The following is a 17,796-nucleotide window of genomic DNA, read 5'->3' as shown; positions in this document are numbered from 1 at the left end:
TGTGTCTGTGTTAATTGGTTTCCCTTTTCTTTGTTGAAGAGGGTCTGTGCAATCCTTCTGCCTAGTCCTCCATCTTGCCCCGCCTCTTGGTTTTCATTCTTAAATAATCCCCATTAAGTTTAATTCTGTTTTTCAGTAAAACATTTTAATATACCCAGGTCAGTTAACATTCCAAGTATTGCTTAAAATTGTAAGTAGATTATCAGATGATTAAAAACATTAAGCACTTTTGTTTTCAAAAAGCATTATAAGTTAAAAATATTCATTCTATATGATTCATTGTTTTTCTAATAGGGAAAGGGTATTGTGCAAAGGATTATGAATGATGAAAAATTAGACAAATCATAGACTTACCCTCAAAAAGTTTTAAATCTATTAAGGAAAATACACTAGATATTCAATATGTCAGTAGTACAAACTGCTATGAGATTTCAAAAAGATCACTTCTGACTAGAATGAGATATTATACAGCTTCTTAGAAGGTTTCCAATTTGAGTCAGACTTTGAAGAATAAATAGCATTTCAGTGAAATTAGATAGGCACTCATGTCAAGCTTAGGGAACTCACTAGTAGAGGAAAAAGACAGGAAAACATAAGAGTATATTTCAGAGAAAGGTCAGTTTTCTAGTTTGACTAAACTATTGGTTTTCAAACTTTTTCCCTTAGCAGTTGGAACCATTTTTAACGTATGGAAGAGTAGACAGATACAGTCTACAGAGGTTGAACACATCTTAAAACGTTAAGAACCTGAATGAGGGGAGAAAAAGCTTGGCATGCTCCAGGGACTAGACTACGTTCAATGTCCCTGAAGCATAGTGCACAGGAGGGACTGACAGAAGGCTGCAGAGTTGGATGAAGACAGGTCGTGAAATATGTAAAAGTCGTGTTCAGAAGTTGGACTTTATCCTAAAACAGTTGAAACTTGTACCAAAGGGGGAAGACTGAAGGCAGAAGTAACAGAATCTTCCGGAGACAGTGGTGGCTGGACTACTAGACAGCATTGGGAAGGGAGAGAGACATTTGGATTTGATCGAGAAAATCTGTAGACTAGAGGTGAGGGAGAGGGAGGAAACAGAGTTGATTTCTGAGATTCTGGGTCAAGCTACTGGGTACACTAGTATTTTTGCTATTTATTGAAATGAGGAAGCACAGGAGAAACAATGAGAACTATGAGGTTGCTTTGATGAGTACAAAGATGTAGTAGTGCTTTCTACATGCCAGACGTTGTGCTAAATGTTTCCGTATGATTATCTTCACTACATTATCTAACTTGATTGTCAATAAATATTAACTTTTAAGATGTGAAGAGGTTTAGATCGACAGGGTCTAAGGAGGAAATGTTGTTGTTGTTGTTTGCCATCGAGTCGGACCCGACTCATAGCGACCCCTCCTTGGGTTTCTGAGGCAGTATCACTAAGGAAGTAGATTGTCCCACCTTCCTTCCGAGGAGTGGCTGGTGGGTTTGTACCGCCAGCCTTCTGATCAGCAGTCAAGTGCCTTAGGCTCTATGCCACCAGAGTGGTAGAAATTGGAGGTGATAGCTGTAGAGAGGCAGTGGCGAGGAGCTCTAGTTCAGGGGCTGGCAGACTGTGGACCACATGCCATATTTGGCCTGGCACTTTATTTATTTATTTATTTTGGTAAGTCAGATGTTATCAGGATCCAGCCAAGTTCATTCGTATATGTATTGTCTGTGGGTACTTTCATGCAGCAGTGGCTCAGCTGAGTAGTTGCCACTGAGACCATGTGATCTTCCAAACCTAAAAGATTTTTCATTTTTCCCTTCATAGAGTTTTCTCAAACTCTACTCTAGTTTGATGTAAATGTGGATCCAAATACAATTTTTTTTTCTTCAAGATGAGAGAACTCTTCTATATTCTTCCATCTTTTTAGAGGGAAGAGAGTAATTAAAGGTACAGGAGAGGAAAGGATGAAATGTACTGGATAATTTTTAAATCTCAGTATATAAGAAAGGACTTTTTTAAATGTCGTTTAATCCAGCCAGCCTTCCACTAATGTTTAATTTTAAGTTCTTTCCACACTTTAAAAAGAGTTTTCTAGCTAAGCTTGTAACAGCAAGATTATCCAGTAGATACACTTAGTCCACTGTTGTGAGACTGTAGGGTTTTCCATTAAAATAGCCCTGGCATCTTATTAGTGTCCATACATTTGCTATTGAGCTCATCTTTTTGTTGTTGTTTTGTTTTTTTAAGTTTCTTTTGTACATAACATAGCAGCATTCCACTTCTACTTTTGGTTCTTTGAACAGTGTTTCATTTCTGTTCTTCTTCTTTTTTTTTTTTTTTTGTAATATTATGTAAGTAAGATTGTAAAACAGGTATAACAAATTTAATGATTGTATGTTAAAAGCTCCTTGAGAGTATTCATTATCGCTTCTCCACTTTATCCAAAATGCTACTGGAAGGTCCATGTTTCTTAGCCTAGACCTGAAATCAGCCTTTCTATGTTTTGGCATTCTTCTAAGAAAATGACACAAACATAGCAATTAGGCTCTGCTTCCTGATATGTTCAGTTTGGAAACTATTGCTCCTGTAGATAATTGTAGGTTAACCTTGACTGCTATTATTTATTTTAACAAACATCAGATTGTTAATGAAATAATATTTAATAGTTTTTTTTTTTACTATGGATTTGATCATGAGAGTTTCTATAGTGATGTGAAATGAAGCTGTTTTATACAGAAGAAAAAAGTGCAAGTATTACTTAAAATCTTTACTGTCCTAAATTCTCTGATTATTTAAAAGTTGAATCTGATCTTTAAAACTTAGAATCTCATGGTCTAGGGATAATGGGTAACATCAAAGGAACATCTTAGCTATTACTGAGGTGGCATAGAGGTTAAAGTATTCGGCTGCTAGCCAGAAGGCAGGAGAAAGACGAGTGCATGGAGGACATGGTGGCAGCATCGTCTGACCTCCTCAAACTTCACGGTGGGGAGAGAGGATCAGCAGCAACATCAGCTGAAGGCGAATGCCTATGAGGTGGAAGTCAGACATGCCACCGCCCTCTAACCTTTTTGCTGGTTCTGATACCAACCTTCCCTCCCATGACACTGTTTCTCTGCTGAGTTCAATAATTTGTTGCAGCGGCCACACAGAATTCACGGACAGTACTAATGATTATAGGGTTTATTAGGGAAGCAGCAGGTTACAATTCAGAGTCAGGAACACTCAGGATACAATTCTTCTGTTGAGACAGCCTCCCCTTGGCCATGCCTATAGGCACACCTCTCTTCAGCCCTTGGCTTCTCCACCTGGCCTGACCCTGCTCTGCCAGTAGGTGCATCCCACTCTGACAGCAAGCCTCCTGCCCCAAGGCACTCAGCTTTCTTGCTCCGAGGGCCGGGAAGCCCGCTGCTCTGTGTCGTGCAGTCTTTTGGTTCTAATGCCTCTGCTGCTGCTGTCTCTCTGCCATCTCAGCACAGGGATCTCGAGTCCTTCTCTTTCCTTTTTTGTTTTTTTTCGTTGTGATCTGAGTGAAAGTTTGCATACAGAGCAAATTCACTTTCTATACAACAGTTCACATACACTTTGTCTCATGACATTGACTACAATTTACCACAATGCAACAGCTCCCCTCTCACTTCCTTCCATAGTTACCTCTTCCCTATGCCCTTCCCTCCATGCACTCCTGCCCCCTTAGCTGTCTCTCTGTGCACACTTAGCCCTTCTATTCTCCCATGATTGTTCTCTCCAAGGAGTGTATCTACCTGATGTAAATACTCACCTCATATGCCTGTCTTTTGTTTCACTGGAAACCACAGGAGTGGTTTCTATTCCAGACCTGAAGGGCAGCTAGGGGCCATAGTCTCAGTGGTTCCATCAGGTTCTATTAGATCAGCAAACCTGGTCCCTTTTTTTTTTTTCCAAATGATTTTGAGTTCTGTTCCACATTGTTATCCCACTCTATACAGGATCTCCTACATAGATCCCCCTCTGAGTAATTGACAGTGGTAGCCGGGCACCATCTAGTTCTTCTGGTCTCCTAGTTGTATAGGCTGAGGATCACATGGTGTACCAGTTGCTTGGACTAATTGTTTCCATGCATCTTTGGTTGTCTTCATTCTTCTTTGCTCTAGATGAGGAGAGACCCATCGTTGCATCTAGATTGCAAGCTTTTAAGATCCCAGTCACTAGTCACCAAAGTAGGATGTGAAATAATGTTTTGTGTAGTATGTTAATGCAAATTTCCAACTCTTCTCTTTCAGTAGCAGTGAGATTCCCCCCTTGTGCTCTAGGATGCTCATTTTAAGCCTAGCAAGATGGCAAAACAGACCAATCCTCACATTAGGGTTCCATAGACTTTATTTGCACAGTCCACCCCACACAACGGCTCCATGTACCTTATTTCTATTTCTAGCAAGCTCTCCAGTCCCCTTGGTGGGACACAAGTGCCTCACATTTGCATAGTGCCACCCAGTCATCTGGTGGGAGTCACAAAGACCATGGCTAGAAGAGCCATAGCAAGTAATTCACTGCACTGCAATGGGGCTGCCTGCACCTGTAAAGATGGACAGCCTTGAAAACCTTATGAAGCAGTTCTGCTCTGCCCAATAGGGTCGCTGTGAGTCAGAACTGACTCCATGACACTGGGTTTTGAAGAAGTCTAGAAAATGGAATAGAAGTGAAGCTTAAACTAAGCACCTGAATTAGTTGGTAATTTGGAAAAAAAAAAAAAAAAAACACAAACTACTGCCATCGAGTCAGATCCGACTCATAGCGACCCTTCCTTGGGTTTCCAAGGTGGTATCACTACAAAGAGTGGCTGGTGGGTTTGAACTGCCAGCCTTCTGGTTAGCAGTCACATGCCTTAGGCAGTGCACTGCCAGATCTCTCATAGTTGATAATAGGTTTCCTGAAATCGATTCAGAGGGAAGGAGGTTAAAAAGCAGGTTGAAATTCTGGGCTTAAAATGGCATGCAGGACTTGAGAGAGAAAAGAGAGCAAGAGCGAGCAATGCTAATACATAATCTCTTTGATACCTGTTTATTTACTGTCATATTCTTTGGGAGATAATACTTTATTTCTTAAGCCAGATGAAATAGACAGAAGTAATGGACATTTATTGGAGCTCCACCTGGTTCTTTGTGAAGCATTTTTCTAATTCATTAACTCTTTGAATCCCCATATCAGCTCTTTGAAGTGGGGATTTTTATCTATGCTTTTCATTTTTTTGTATTAGGAAAGGAACAGGAGAGGAAACATAGTAGTGACATGAGGGGGCAGAATGAAAACAATAGATACTTTTGAGCAAACCTTCCTGAAAACCGTGAGGCAGGTGACTTTTCTGTTAGTCTCCACTTCCTGTTCTCTTTGAACAGGGCTGCCTTCCTTTTTATAGCTGATCTCCCTTCAGTGTTTCCAGAATCCATCTCTCTTCTTTTTTTTTTTTTTCCCCCTGAAGCAAAATTTATTTTCTCACTCCCATTAATGTAGGAAGTAGTTGAAAATGCTTAAAACCTTCTATAAGTATTTGCATTTTTGGAATTAGAAAGTCATAAGCCACAGTCCTGAGGCTATAATAGCATCAAGTCATAGAAGTTTGAGAAGACAGAGGGTCTTCCTACATCTCCAGAATCATCCTGTGGAAATTATATCATCTCTGCCATACTCCAAGTACATCTTGCAAGGGCTGTCATTTTTGTGAAATCAAAGGATGTGTTTCCTGCTAAAATCATTGTTTCAGTATAATGATTTTTCAGAAATAGTGATATTATAGTAATAAACTCAGAAACTTCTCTATTCACATTGGAATTTGTATTCTCCAAGCAGTGAAACTTACTATTCATAAAGGTGAAATTTGAAGAACTGAGATACTAGGAGAAAGAACAAACATGGTAAGGGACATCATGATTTGTCACATAATGCCTTCACACCTTGCAGGAGTTGCTTCTCTAAATATTGGGAAAATAACATTTTAAGCATCACTAAGCAGGTCCACTCATCTCTAAAGATCCCAGTTAAGATGCAGTATCTAGAGGGGCTAGTCACTGTTTTCTTCTTTCACGCTTCTTTCTCCCAAAGAACTGAGTCAAGCTGCTTACTCCTCTTTGTCCTACAACAGACATAAAATCCATGGTTATATTCCAGAGTCAGACATCTGTCCCTATCTTGCATCGATTCCTGGCAATATGTGCTTCTCACTTCTGGCTTTTTGGCCAGTTACTGTTTCATGGCCTTACCTGTACCTCCAGCTCTCCAGGTCTAGTTTCTTCCCTCCCTCCCCTCCCCTTCAAGTCTAATCCTCTTCCAAAGGACTAAGATAATGAATACATTCCTTGAGCATTTCTCTTCTGGTTGAATAATATTCTAGACCAGGAATATCTAGACACCTTTTCTGATTGGATTGTAACCTTGATCACCTACCAATATCATTACTTCTGGTACCAGCATCACCATACTCCCTAATCTATTCCTGCACACTATTATTGGATCTGACTCATAGCAGCCTGTCCTTGGGTTTCCGAGGTGGTATCACTACGGAAGTACATTGCCCAATCTTCCTTCCCAGGAGTGGAAGGAAGATTGGGCAATGTACTTCCGTAGTGATACCACCTCGGAAACCCAAGGAGGGATCGCTATGAGTCGAACCAACCCAATGGCAGTGAGGTTTTTGTTTTTTATTTTACTGGTCTGCCTTCAGATCATAACAGACATGATTTCATTCTCTCAAGGTTTAATCCTGGTACTTTAAGCTATTTGTTTATTTATTCTCTTCCTTGCTGTGAACTAACTGTTTCCCTGGTAACAGTAATGCTCTATCATGGCTATAGAGAGACAAAGTAAGCCTTTCCATAATGAGAAAAAGAGAAGATATATAATCACTAAAGGATAATTTTCTTTTTAAAGAAGGAATGAAACAAAAATAATTGAATGACAACCATATTATTGCCACCAGGTTTTGTCCGTATCTCTGTATTATATGGAAATTTTATATAACTTTTTACTTAGATCTGAAGCACAGAAACAGCACATAGTTTTATATTATCTGATTTTATTATTAGCAACCTTAACTAATATTAACTTAATACAAGTAGTATGATTATTTGACTCATATGAGAAATGTGGCAAATTAGCAGGTGAATTTGATATCAAAATATATGAAGCTAATAGATATATGTGTATAGATCACTTCTATAACATATTAGTCAACTCCAATATGGTTTAATATAATTAACTATCACTATGATGAATAATAGGAGCTCTGGTAGCATAGTGCCTAAGGCACTTGACTGCTAACCAGAAGGCTGGCGGTTCAAACCCACCAGCCACTCCTCAGAAGGAAGATGGGACAATCTACTTCTGTAGCGATACTGCCTCGGAAACCCAAGGAGAGGTCGCTATGAGTCAGGTCCGACTCGATGGCACATAACAACAACACCAATAACATGATGGATAATATATTTTTCTTCATCTAAAAAGAAATTATACTTTTTAAACTTGATTTTTTTTTTTTTTTTTTTTTTCGCTTAGTGGAGTAAGACAGCTGGTAAGATCATTTCATGGATGTGAAACTAAAGCAATGTTAAATGACTTTCTCAAGGTCTCATAGTTATGTAAATAATGAAGCAATAAGGGCTAGTTCACTGTTTAGTGATCTGTTCATAATACCTTTCTACTAGGAAGATTTCCTTTTCAGCTCATACCTAAAGGTCTTTATACAGTAGTAACTATTTTCATAGAGAGTACATTAGGATGAGAAAGTTATATACTTACATAATGCCTTTACTTTTGTCAGAACTAAGCTGACTCCTCCTTGTTTAACAAGAGCTCATAAATTTATGCTCACTTTGCAGCTTTTACATGCCAATCAAATGAAGCAATACTGAAAAAATCCCCCTAAATAAATTATTATAAAGGTAAAATAAATCTAAATGCTTAAAAATTATCAAATTAGTCATGTGAGCTAAGAAAGAACAACCACCCATTGACTGGATGCCTAGATATAAGGTCATCTACTATTTTCAAATTATCATAAAAGAAAAAGTCAAGTACACAGATTATTATTTCTACAAACTCTACAGATACAGAATATAAGTAGTATGACTGTTGTTTGTTGTATAACATTGAACTGTAACCTCCTTAAAGGCAAAGATTATCTTTATCTATTTGCTGTAAAATGCTGGTTCAGGGTCTGTCACTGAAGCAATATTTGCTAATTACACAACTGTATAAAAATGATGTTTGGTAAGAGTGTCTCCATAATGCATTTCTTTTTGGCCTTGCTTTCTTGAGTCCAGGCTTCAAGAAAAATGCCAAGCCACAGAGTAGAGACTCTAATGAGTTTACCTTATGAAAACTAGGTGGGCTAGAGTTTAGGAAACTAGTTTTCTATTGCTGCCATAACAAATGACTGCATATTTAGAGGCTTAAAAATACACAAATGTATTATCTCTCACTTTCTGTAGGTCCAAAATCCAACAACAGTGTAACTTAGCTTGTTCTCAGCTTAGAGTCTCACAAGGCCAAAATCAAGGTGTGACTGTCTGTAGTACACTTCTTTCTGGAGGCTCTGGGCAAGAATCTGCTTCCAAAGTCATTCAGGTTCTTGGCAGAATCCCATTTCATGAAGTTGTGGGACTAAGGTCCCCATTTCTTGCCAGCTGTCAGCTGGGGGGTCACTCTCAGCTTCTAGATGCTGTGTGCATTCCTCGGTTGGTGGTCACCTTTGTGCATTTTCAAAGTGAGCAATGAATAGTTGAGACCTTCTCATGCTTCAGTCTTTCTGATTCTGCCTCGAAGGATATCTTTAGAATTTTCCTACCACAGAGCTCAAGAGACAGTAAACTATATTTTATAAATCAGATTAGCTAGTTTCATATTTAAATCTAGATTTTTGGGGGGGTTGTTGTTGATGTTAACAAGACTCGGTGAGGTCATATTTATCTGTCCCAGTCATCTATCTACTGTGCTTCAGGGAATTAAGAAAAAAGTTGTACAGCCGACTACATATGCTTGAAACAGAGTTAGAGTAGGAATGACCAGCGTAGTGATGGCAACAGTATTTAACCAAAAAAATTACAAAGAAGATCTCAGATAATAAGAAATGGTATGCATAAGATGTGTCTCTTTGTGTGGAAATTCTTCACCATTCAAGTATGGAAAATGTGGAATTGATTATTAAGGAGAGTGAGAGTGTCTGTGCGGTTGCTGAAGAATACGAAAATTACAGTGATTCTTAGACATTTAGCTGAACCAGTTGGCTTGATGGTTGAGCCAGAGTCCAGGTTTGATGACACTAATGGCCTTTAGTTTTTACAGGTATGTCATTGTACACAAAGGACCTGGACATAACAATAAAAATAGCTCAGGTTAATTGATAAAAATCCAAAATAGCCATCTCCTGCTAATTCAGAGTCAGTATTTTCTGGTTATCTTCTTACTTCAAGGACAATAAATGGGAAATATTATAGTTTGGATGACTGAGTATAAAATAATGCAATGAAATAATTGTGTTTCTATAGCTATAAACTTTAGGTAATCAGTTCTTCATGCTAATGTTTATTATTTTATTGAAGTAGATTCTAAGAAAATATTTTATGCATTTATACTAAGAAATAAGGAGCTCTTATAGCACAATGCCTAAGGCACTGTGGCTAACCAGAAGGTTGGTGGTTCAAAGCCACCACCCACTCTGAGGAAGCAAGATTGGGCAATCTACTTCTGTAAAGATTTACCACCTTGGAAACCCAATGGGGGTTGCTGTGAGTCAGAATTGACTTGATGGCAGTGGGTTTGGTTTTCTTTGTACTAAGAAACATTATTTATCTTTTTCACTGGCTGGCCTCTGCTAATAATACACAGAAGCATCTATTTTCACTTTGTAGAAGAAAATAGGGGATTTTATGCAGATTTTATGTAACCACTAATTACGTACTACACAAAAACTTCTCCTTTGGAATTTATATCACATCTACTTTGTTGATAAATAAACCTAACCACTGAAGTTAAGTGTTTTTATAAAGAAACTGTAGCAGAAATAGAAAATTAATTTCAAATTGTTAACCTCTGATGCACAAATACTTATTGTTTAAATATAATTATTGTCTTTTCTTTGCTGTGAAACAAGAATTTAAAAGTATTTCCTTTTCTATTTTTAAATATATAAGAAATCTGCTTTTATCTTTGAAAAATCAAAAGTTGCTTCATCTCTTACCCACATCCTCCCCTTTGATCTCATCTCTCAGGGATAATCATTGTTAATGTTTTATTCCATAGTTTTCCAGGCTTCATGCACATTCCAGTATACCTGTCTCTGTTGTATTGTGAATGTCTTTATGTTTTCTCTCAAAATATGTGTTAGAATCTTTATATGTCAGTACATATATATCTAGTTTATCTTGCAAAGTATTCTATTGAATACGTCTCTATTGCATCAATTTAATTTAATACTTTATTGAAAGACAATTAGTCTTTTTCTATACAATGCTGCAGTAAGCTTCCTTATACTGATTCTAATGTATATATGATGTGTCTTCAGGATAATTTATAGAAGTAAAATAGTTAGTTTAAAGGGCATGCTCATAGCATGTTTTGGTGAATATTGCCACTTGCCCTTTAAAAATGTTGGATCATTTACATTCTCACCCAGAAAATATGAGAATGTTCTTTTTTCGCTTATTTTTGTCCATGCTGGTGTTAATTTTCTTCACCTTTGCCAATGCGCTATAAATTTCCATGTTCATTTTATTCAGTTCTCAACAAAGACTTATTGAAGGCATTCCTTGGTTATTGTTGAGGTTATTCTCATGTGCTTATTGATTTTTTTAACCATATTTTAATTTATTTCTTCTTATTAATTACCAGTTCATATTCTTTGCATGCTTTCTTTGTTCTGCATTATATTTAGTAAAACCTTCCCTGCTCCAATATTAAATATTATATATAAATTATTAAATAGATATTAATATGCATTATGTATATTCTGTTTTCAGTCTTGTGTGAGGTTTGTATGGGTTTAGGCTTGTAATACATCAGGGATTTGTTTTGTAGATGTTCAAAAGTAGAGATCTAAATCAATTTTTTTCAAACGAGTATTAGTTGCACACTGAATAGCCCAAAAGTTATCTGTTGATCTGGATTTTGATTCTTGGTATATATTAAGTTTCCCTTTTTGCAGTGTCTGGATATTTATACTGCTTCATTAATTTTAGGAATTAAAATATTACCACACTATTTTAACTACTACTCTAGCTTTGTAATTCACTTTGCTAACTGGCAGGGCAAGACTTTCCTTATCCTTCTTAAAAATTCCCTTGACTACTCTACCATATTTTCTTTTCCTTACAAACTATAAAATTAAACTATTCCCTCCAAACTATAATTTGGGGAGAATTGGCATCTTTATAATATTAAATATTTGATCTGGAATCATGGTGTGTTTCTCCATTGATCCAGGCCTTCTTTTATGCCCTCCAGTAACATTGTGTAATTTTCATCATACATTTTCTGGCTATAACTTGATAATTTTATTCCTAGGGATTCTGGTATCTAGGAGCTTTTGATTTTAATATTTTTAAAATCATATAAGGCACCTTACTGGGTGGATTCTGATTAATGCTAATGCTTTTTTTCTCATTACTAACTGGTTCAGACACGTAATGCTTGTGGGGATGGTGCAGGACCAGGCAGGGTTGATTCTGCTGTCCGCAGGGACACTGTCAGTCAGAGCCAACTCAGTGGCACTAACAAGAGCAACAATAAACCAAGAGATCCTAAATGCAGTAGTTTCCTCTCTTCTTCCAAAAAATACTTTGATAGTGCATCAGCTCAGATCTATCACACATTGATTGGAACAGTGACCTGGGATACGTTCAGAAATGATACTGCATTCATATCATGCTGCTTCAAAAAATCGATCAATTCAATTCTCTGCTTTTAAAAAAGGGGAAAAGAAGAATAATACTTTTTCCCTCCCAATTCTGAATCTGCAGTATATAAGTCCTGTTGTCAAATAAGGAAGTAAAATGAAGTTCTCATTTGTATTGTATTCTCTGTAGTCTTTGAAGACTAAAATGTAATCTATGATTCATTGTTCTTTAAGGTCACTGCACTATTTCATGTATTTATCTGACATTGGGTCTTTTGCCAATCCAAAATCTCTTTCCAGCTATCAATATTTTTCAAAGACATGAGAAAGTAAATTTTTTTAATGTAGTAACAAAGTGACAGGCACAAGGGCAAAAGTAATCAGAAGTAATATTTATTAAGGGCTTTTATGCCTGTCCAAAAACCCAACCCAACTCACTGCCTTTGAGTCGATTCTGACTTATAACAACCATATAGGACAGAGTAGAACTGCCCCATAGGGTTTCCAAGGCTGTAAATCTTGACAGAAGCAGACTGCCTCATCTTGCTTCTGCAGTGGCTGGTGGGTTCAAACCGCTGACCATTTGTTTAGCAGCCAAATGCCTTAACCACTGTGCCACCAGAGCTCCTTTTATGCCTGTAGCATTCTGAATTTTCTCATTTAAATATGTTATTCATTAAAAATAGGCACTATCAGGCATCGTAAAAATGAAAAACTTTTTCACTAAAGCAGCATTTCACAAAATGTATTCCACAGCAGATTAAGGTTCTTGGATGCCAATAGGTATTAAGTAGAAAAATAGAGTTTCATGGCCAAATAATCCTCAGAAGGAAGGATGGGCAATCTGCTTCCATGGTGATACTGCCTCAGAAACCCAAGGAGGGGTCGCTATGAGTCGAGTCCGACTCCATGGCAGTGCATATGGCCAAATAAATATAGAATATGTGGGTTAAACATTTTTAAACTGTGTGTATTTGTTTGTTTGTTTGTTTAATTGCAAGACTTTATAAAGGAGCTTTGATAGAGTTGTGGTAAGGCATTCAGCTGCTAACCAAAGGTTGGTGGTTTGAACCCACCAGCTGCTCCATAGGAGAATGATGAGACAGTCTGTTTCCTTAAAGATTTACAGCCTTGAAAACCCTATGTAGGTCACTATGAGTTGGAATCAACCAGTGGCAGTGAATTTGGTTTTGGTTTTATACTTTATAAAGTCTTTTGTCGTATTTATGTCTTTAGAACTCTAAAAGTGATTTTGTGGCTTTCGTCTGACTCACTTTGACCAAGTAACACTTTGTCTATGAGGCATATTGTAGAATTAATATTCCTCGGAGTACTTTGGAAAACTTCTGAGCATTCTCAAAATTTAAGTTGAAGCATATCTGTTTAAGGAAAGATATAGTCAAAGAAGCAGACAAAACATTGCCTTGATTAATTTAGATTTTCTAAGATATCACATATTATATTGGAGGGTCATAGCAGTAATTAGACTTGTCACAAGTATATGACCAAAAAAGACTTACATAGGTATCACTGGAAGGCCATTAGTCCAAACCTTTCTGTTGTTGTTTCAAATTTTATATTCCAAGATTACCCGAACTCTATTTCTGAGTCCTTTCAAGATTCTATCTCATTCAGGTAACTTTTTGGGGAAAAATTGTGGCCAGAGACAATGGTTATAAAAATTCCAAAAGTGTTATCTTTATTGTCACAAGCAGTTTTTGTCTTCAAACCAGTTTGATTTTAAAGAGTTGCATTATTATTGTTTTTGAACTATAAAGCAAAAAAAGTATAACTCAAGACTTTATGAAAATACCAACACATTATTACTAAATGCATCAAAATACAAGCGAAAAAAGTATTTTTTTATTTTTCACATTAATCTTTAGGCAACATTTGTCTAATATGATTCATTTTTGTATTTCAATATTTATAAGCATTCTCGTTCTGAAGCAATGTTTGTTTTTTGTACAACATTTTATTTTCCCCCTAAAAGTTTATGCTTCATTTTACTGAATATCAGATTGATACTCCCCTACCTCAAGATGAATGTTCAGTGTATTGTGAAGGTGGTAAGATATCACTTCCTTAAATCTGAGCTTAACTCAGGCTTTTGCTTTTATGCCAGACCCATTTAAGATTTTTTTTCACAGAAATATTCTATATGATTTGGGGAATGTGGTATTTAAAAGTCTATTTTGGGGACGGAAAATATTTCAATGTAACATCATTTTAGAAAGTTAATCCCATAAACTACTGTTGATCCCTATGGATATCTTCTTCTAATTTATTTCCATAGATTTTTATATGATTGATACTATTCTCTACATATTCCACATACTATTATAACACAAACACAAATTTATTAAGAAAATATTCTTAGGTTAGCTCAAACATTTTGGCTGCACAAAGTTCTATCGTATAGCTATTCTATAATTTAAACAACAGTAGTTTTAAAAAAACACTACTTTAGGATAATATATTCTAATATCATGTACTTATTTTGTCAAAGCTTACCAATTCAGGCTTAATCAATATAATGTTTCTTATTTAAAATCAGGTTTTAATTCACTGAGATGATGGTTTATATTAAATGTTCAAAGTTGTCAGCGTTAAGAATAAATAGTATAAGACCATCTTTTGGCTAATGAACCTGATTTAACGCATGCAAGCAAATGGCTACACTTTTAGTTTATACATCAACAATCAGTTAGCAAATGTGAAGCAGTTATTTGACTTTAATCTTTATTATTATTATTATTTCTATGTTAATATACTCAGTGTCCTGTATTTCTAACCCTACTTTCAAAAAGTATAACCGAATGAAAGAAAAGTTGCTGGACTATTTAAGACAAATCTAGCCTATGTCTTAAAGAAATAACTAAGAGATAATAGGTAAAGTGAATATGATTTTTGTCTATTGTATTTCCATTATAGGTACTAAATGTGTTCTATAAAGAGACATAAAGGCAGAAGTATTGTTCCATGTCTATTTATTTGTTTGGAATGGGGAGGATGTTGAGAGTTCCTAAGCACCGCTATCTGTATTTACATCTCCTAGGCAGTGGTATATTGATACAGTATTTTATGTATTGCCATATTTAGATGTTAGATTTCTGTTAAATATTTTAAGGTAAAGACTTGCTGCATTATTAAATGAGGTCTATCATGTCTTGGGAACTTAATGGAATGCTAATTAACAAATTATTTACCATGAACATGTATAGACAAAATTCCTAATGGTTTCAAGTTTTTCATTAAATCCATGTTTCATTAAATGTATTTTAAAGTGGACTTCTTAGCTGTTTTATGTATTTCTACTCTCTTCCTTACCTGAAGCATGAAGATGCCATTGAGGACTAGCTTAAGAGGAAAAAGTGCTACGTGAGGTGGGGTGGGGAGAAGAGCAGCATAAGGTAGAGAAAAAGAGTCAGGTGGACGAAAGAGACAGTGATCTAGCCACATATGATCTGGTCTAATCTGAAAGTATATTGACAGAGTATACTGACAGAGAACTTCCAGAGGTGCAAGCTGGACTCAGAGGAGGACATGGGACAAAGGATATCATAGGTGCTGTCCAATGGATCTTGGCTCAAGGCAAAGAATACCAGAAAGATGTTAACTTGTGTTTTATTGACTATGCAAAGGCATTTGATTGTGTGGATCATGACAAATTGTGGATAACATCGAGAAGAATGGGAATTTCCAAACACTTGATTGTACTCATGAAGAACCTGTACCTTGACCAGGAGGCTGTGGTTTGAACAGAACAAGGGGACACTGCATGGTTTAAAATCAAGAAGGAAGTGTGTCAGGGTTGTATCCTTTCCCCATACTTATTCAATCTATATGCTGAGCAAATAATCCAAGAAGCTGGACTATATGAAGAAAAACATGGCATCAGGATTGGAGGAAGAATCATTAACAACCCGCAATATGCTGACAACACAACTTTGCTTACTAAAAGTGAGAATGAATTGAGGCACTTACTGATGAAGATTGAAGAATACAGTGTGCAGTATGGATTACATCTCAATATAAAGAACAAAAATCTTTACAACTGGACCAATAAGCAGCATCATGATAAATGAGAAAAGCTTGAGGTTGTCAAAGAATTCACATTGCTTGGTTCTACAATGAACACCAATGGAAGCAGCAGTCAGGACATTAGATGACATGTAGCACTGGGCAAGTCAGCTGCAAGGGAACTCTTCCAAGTGCTGAGGAGCAAGGGTGTCTCTTGAGGACTAAGTTGCGCCTGACACAAGCCATGATATTTCCAATCAGGTCGTATGCATGTGAGAGATGGACAATGAATAAGGAAGACCGAAGAAGAGTTGATGCTTTTGAGTTGTGGTGCTGACGAAGAATGCTGAAAGTACCATGGACTGCTAAAAGAACTGACAGATCTGTCCTGGAGGAAGTGCAGCTGAAATGCTCCTTGGAAGCGGGAATGGCTGGACTTCGTCTCACCTACTTTGGTCATGTTGTCAGAAGGGACCGTTCCCTGGAGAAGGATGTCATGCTTGGTAAGGTGGAGGGTCGACAAAAGAGGGGAAGGCCTTGAACAAGATGGATTGACATGGTGGCTGCGATAATGGCCTCAAGTATAGCAGGGATCGTGGAGCTGGTACAGAATCGGGCGGTGTTTCATTCTGCTGTGCATAGGGTCGCTGTGAGTCGGAAATGACTCAACGGCACCTAACAACAACAATCTAAAGTTCTAATAAGGTAATCTATAGCATTAATGGGGTATATATACAGTACAGAGGATTTGAACTATTTTATGATGATAAAGTGTAGTATAAATATTATGATCATTTCCAAATGTCCCTAATGTTGCTGATTTGGATGTGGGAGTAAGATTCAGACCACAGATGATGAAAGGTGCAACTACTAAGGGCAGCAACATAGGGAATTTTACAAAAATTATCAGTGATTTAGAAAATAAAACTATTGGTATACATGCTAATTAGGAAAGGATGAAATAATCCTAAGACACTAAATAATCTAACTTATGCAGGTATAGATGTTTTTAAAACTGTGGACCAGTTTAAAACTGTGAAAACAGTGTTTTTTTCATAAAACTTCCTTTAACAGTCAATAATAGTTCAGTTATATTATGGGGATCTAAAAGGAGAATTATTTCTTTAATTGGTACTGAAATGTCTTATTTTTTGGTGTGGGTATGATCTATAATGATTATGAAAGCTGAGAAAGAGTCCAAAGTGTGCTATCTACATAACTCGTATAACTTACCCTCTACTTCAGTTATGTGGAAAACATATGTAATTTGATTTCTTTAGCATCTGTGTGGCCAGAGACAGGATAACATTGCTATGATATGAAATTTAGTCATTCAGTGTTTCTGAGGCACTATCTACACTCTACGTAGATTCGTGAAACTGAATTCGATGCCATGCTTCCCGGGACCAAGACTTTATCTTCTCTCTAAACTATTAACTACTATTCTTAAAGCTTCTGTACTCAACTTCATGTGTTATTTGTGTTACTTGTCACCCAACTAAACTAAAAAATTCTAGAGATAAAACACTGTATTTTATTGCAGCTTTATATATCTCATGGTATCTAAAAGAGTAGTTCTCTTGTATACCCACTGCCATGGAGTCAGATCTGACTCATAGTGACCCCTCCTTGGGTTTCTGAGGCAGTATCACTATGGAAGTAGATTGCCCAACCTTCCTTCCGAGGAGTGGCTGATGGGTTTGAACTGCCAGCCTTCTGATTAACAGTCACATGCCTTAGGCACTATGCTACCAGAGCTTCCGTTCTATTGTATAGTACAAATAAATTTGTTGCAAAAAATATTTTCAAAAATTAAAAATATATTTGTTGACAATTGTCCTGGATACTCTTTAATATCAAGGTGAAAGCTCTCATTGACTGTTAACCTAAGCCACTGTGATTTATATTTTAATATCAAGGTTCGAAACTCCAAACAGATCAAAG

At 36.7% G+C, this 17,796-nt stretch overlaps 1 protein-coding gene across 1 annotated transcript in view; it reads left to right on the top strand.

The window, feature by feature from the left end:
* RIMS2 (regulating synaptic membrane exocytosis 2) overlaps positions 1-17,796 on the top strand; it is a 726,314-nt gene that overhangs the window by 651,413 nt on the left and 57,105 nt on the right. The gene's annotated exons all lie outside the window — the stretch shown is intronic.

The sequence above is a fragment of the Orycteropus afer genome, unplaced genomic scaffold (genome assembly GCF_000298275.1).
Source record: "Orycteropus afer afer isolate SDZICR_OR568_19922 unplaced genomic scaffold, OryAfe1.0 scaffold00021, whole genome shotgun sequence".
NCBI lineage: Eukaryota > Metazoa > Chordata > Mammalia > Tubulidentata > Orycteropodidae > Orycteropus > Orycteropus afer.
This window is presented reverse-complemented; position numbering and strand designations above follow the sequence as displayed.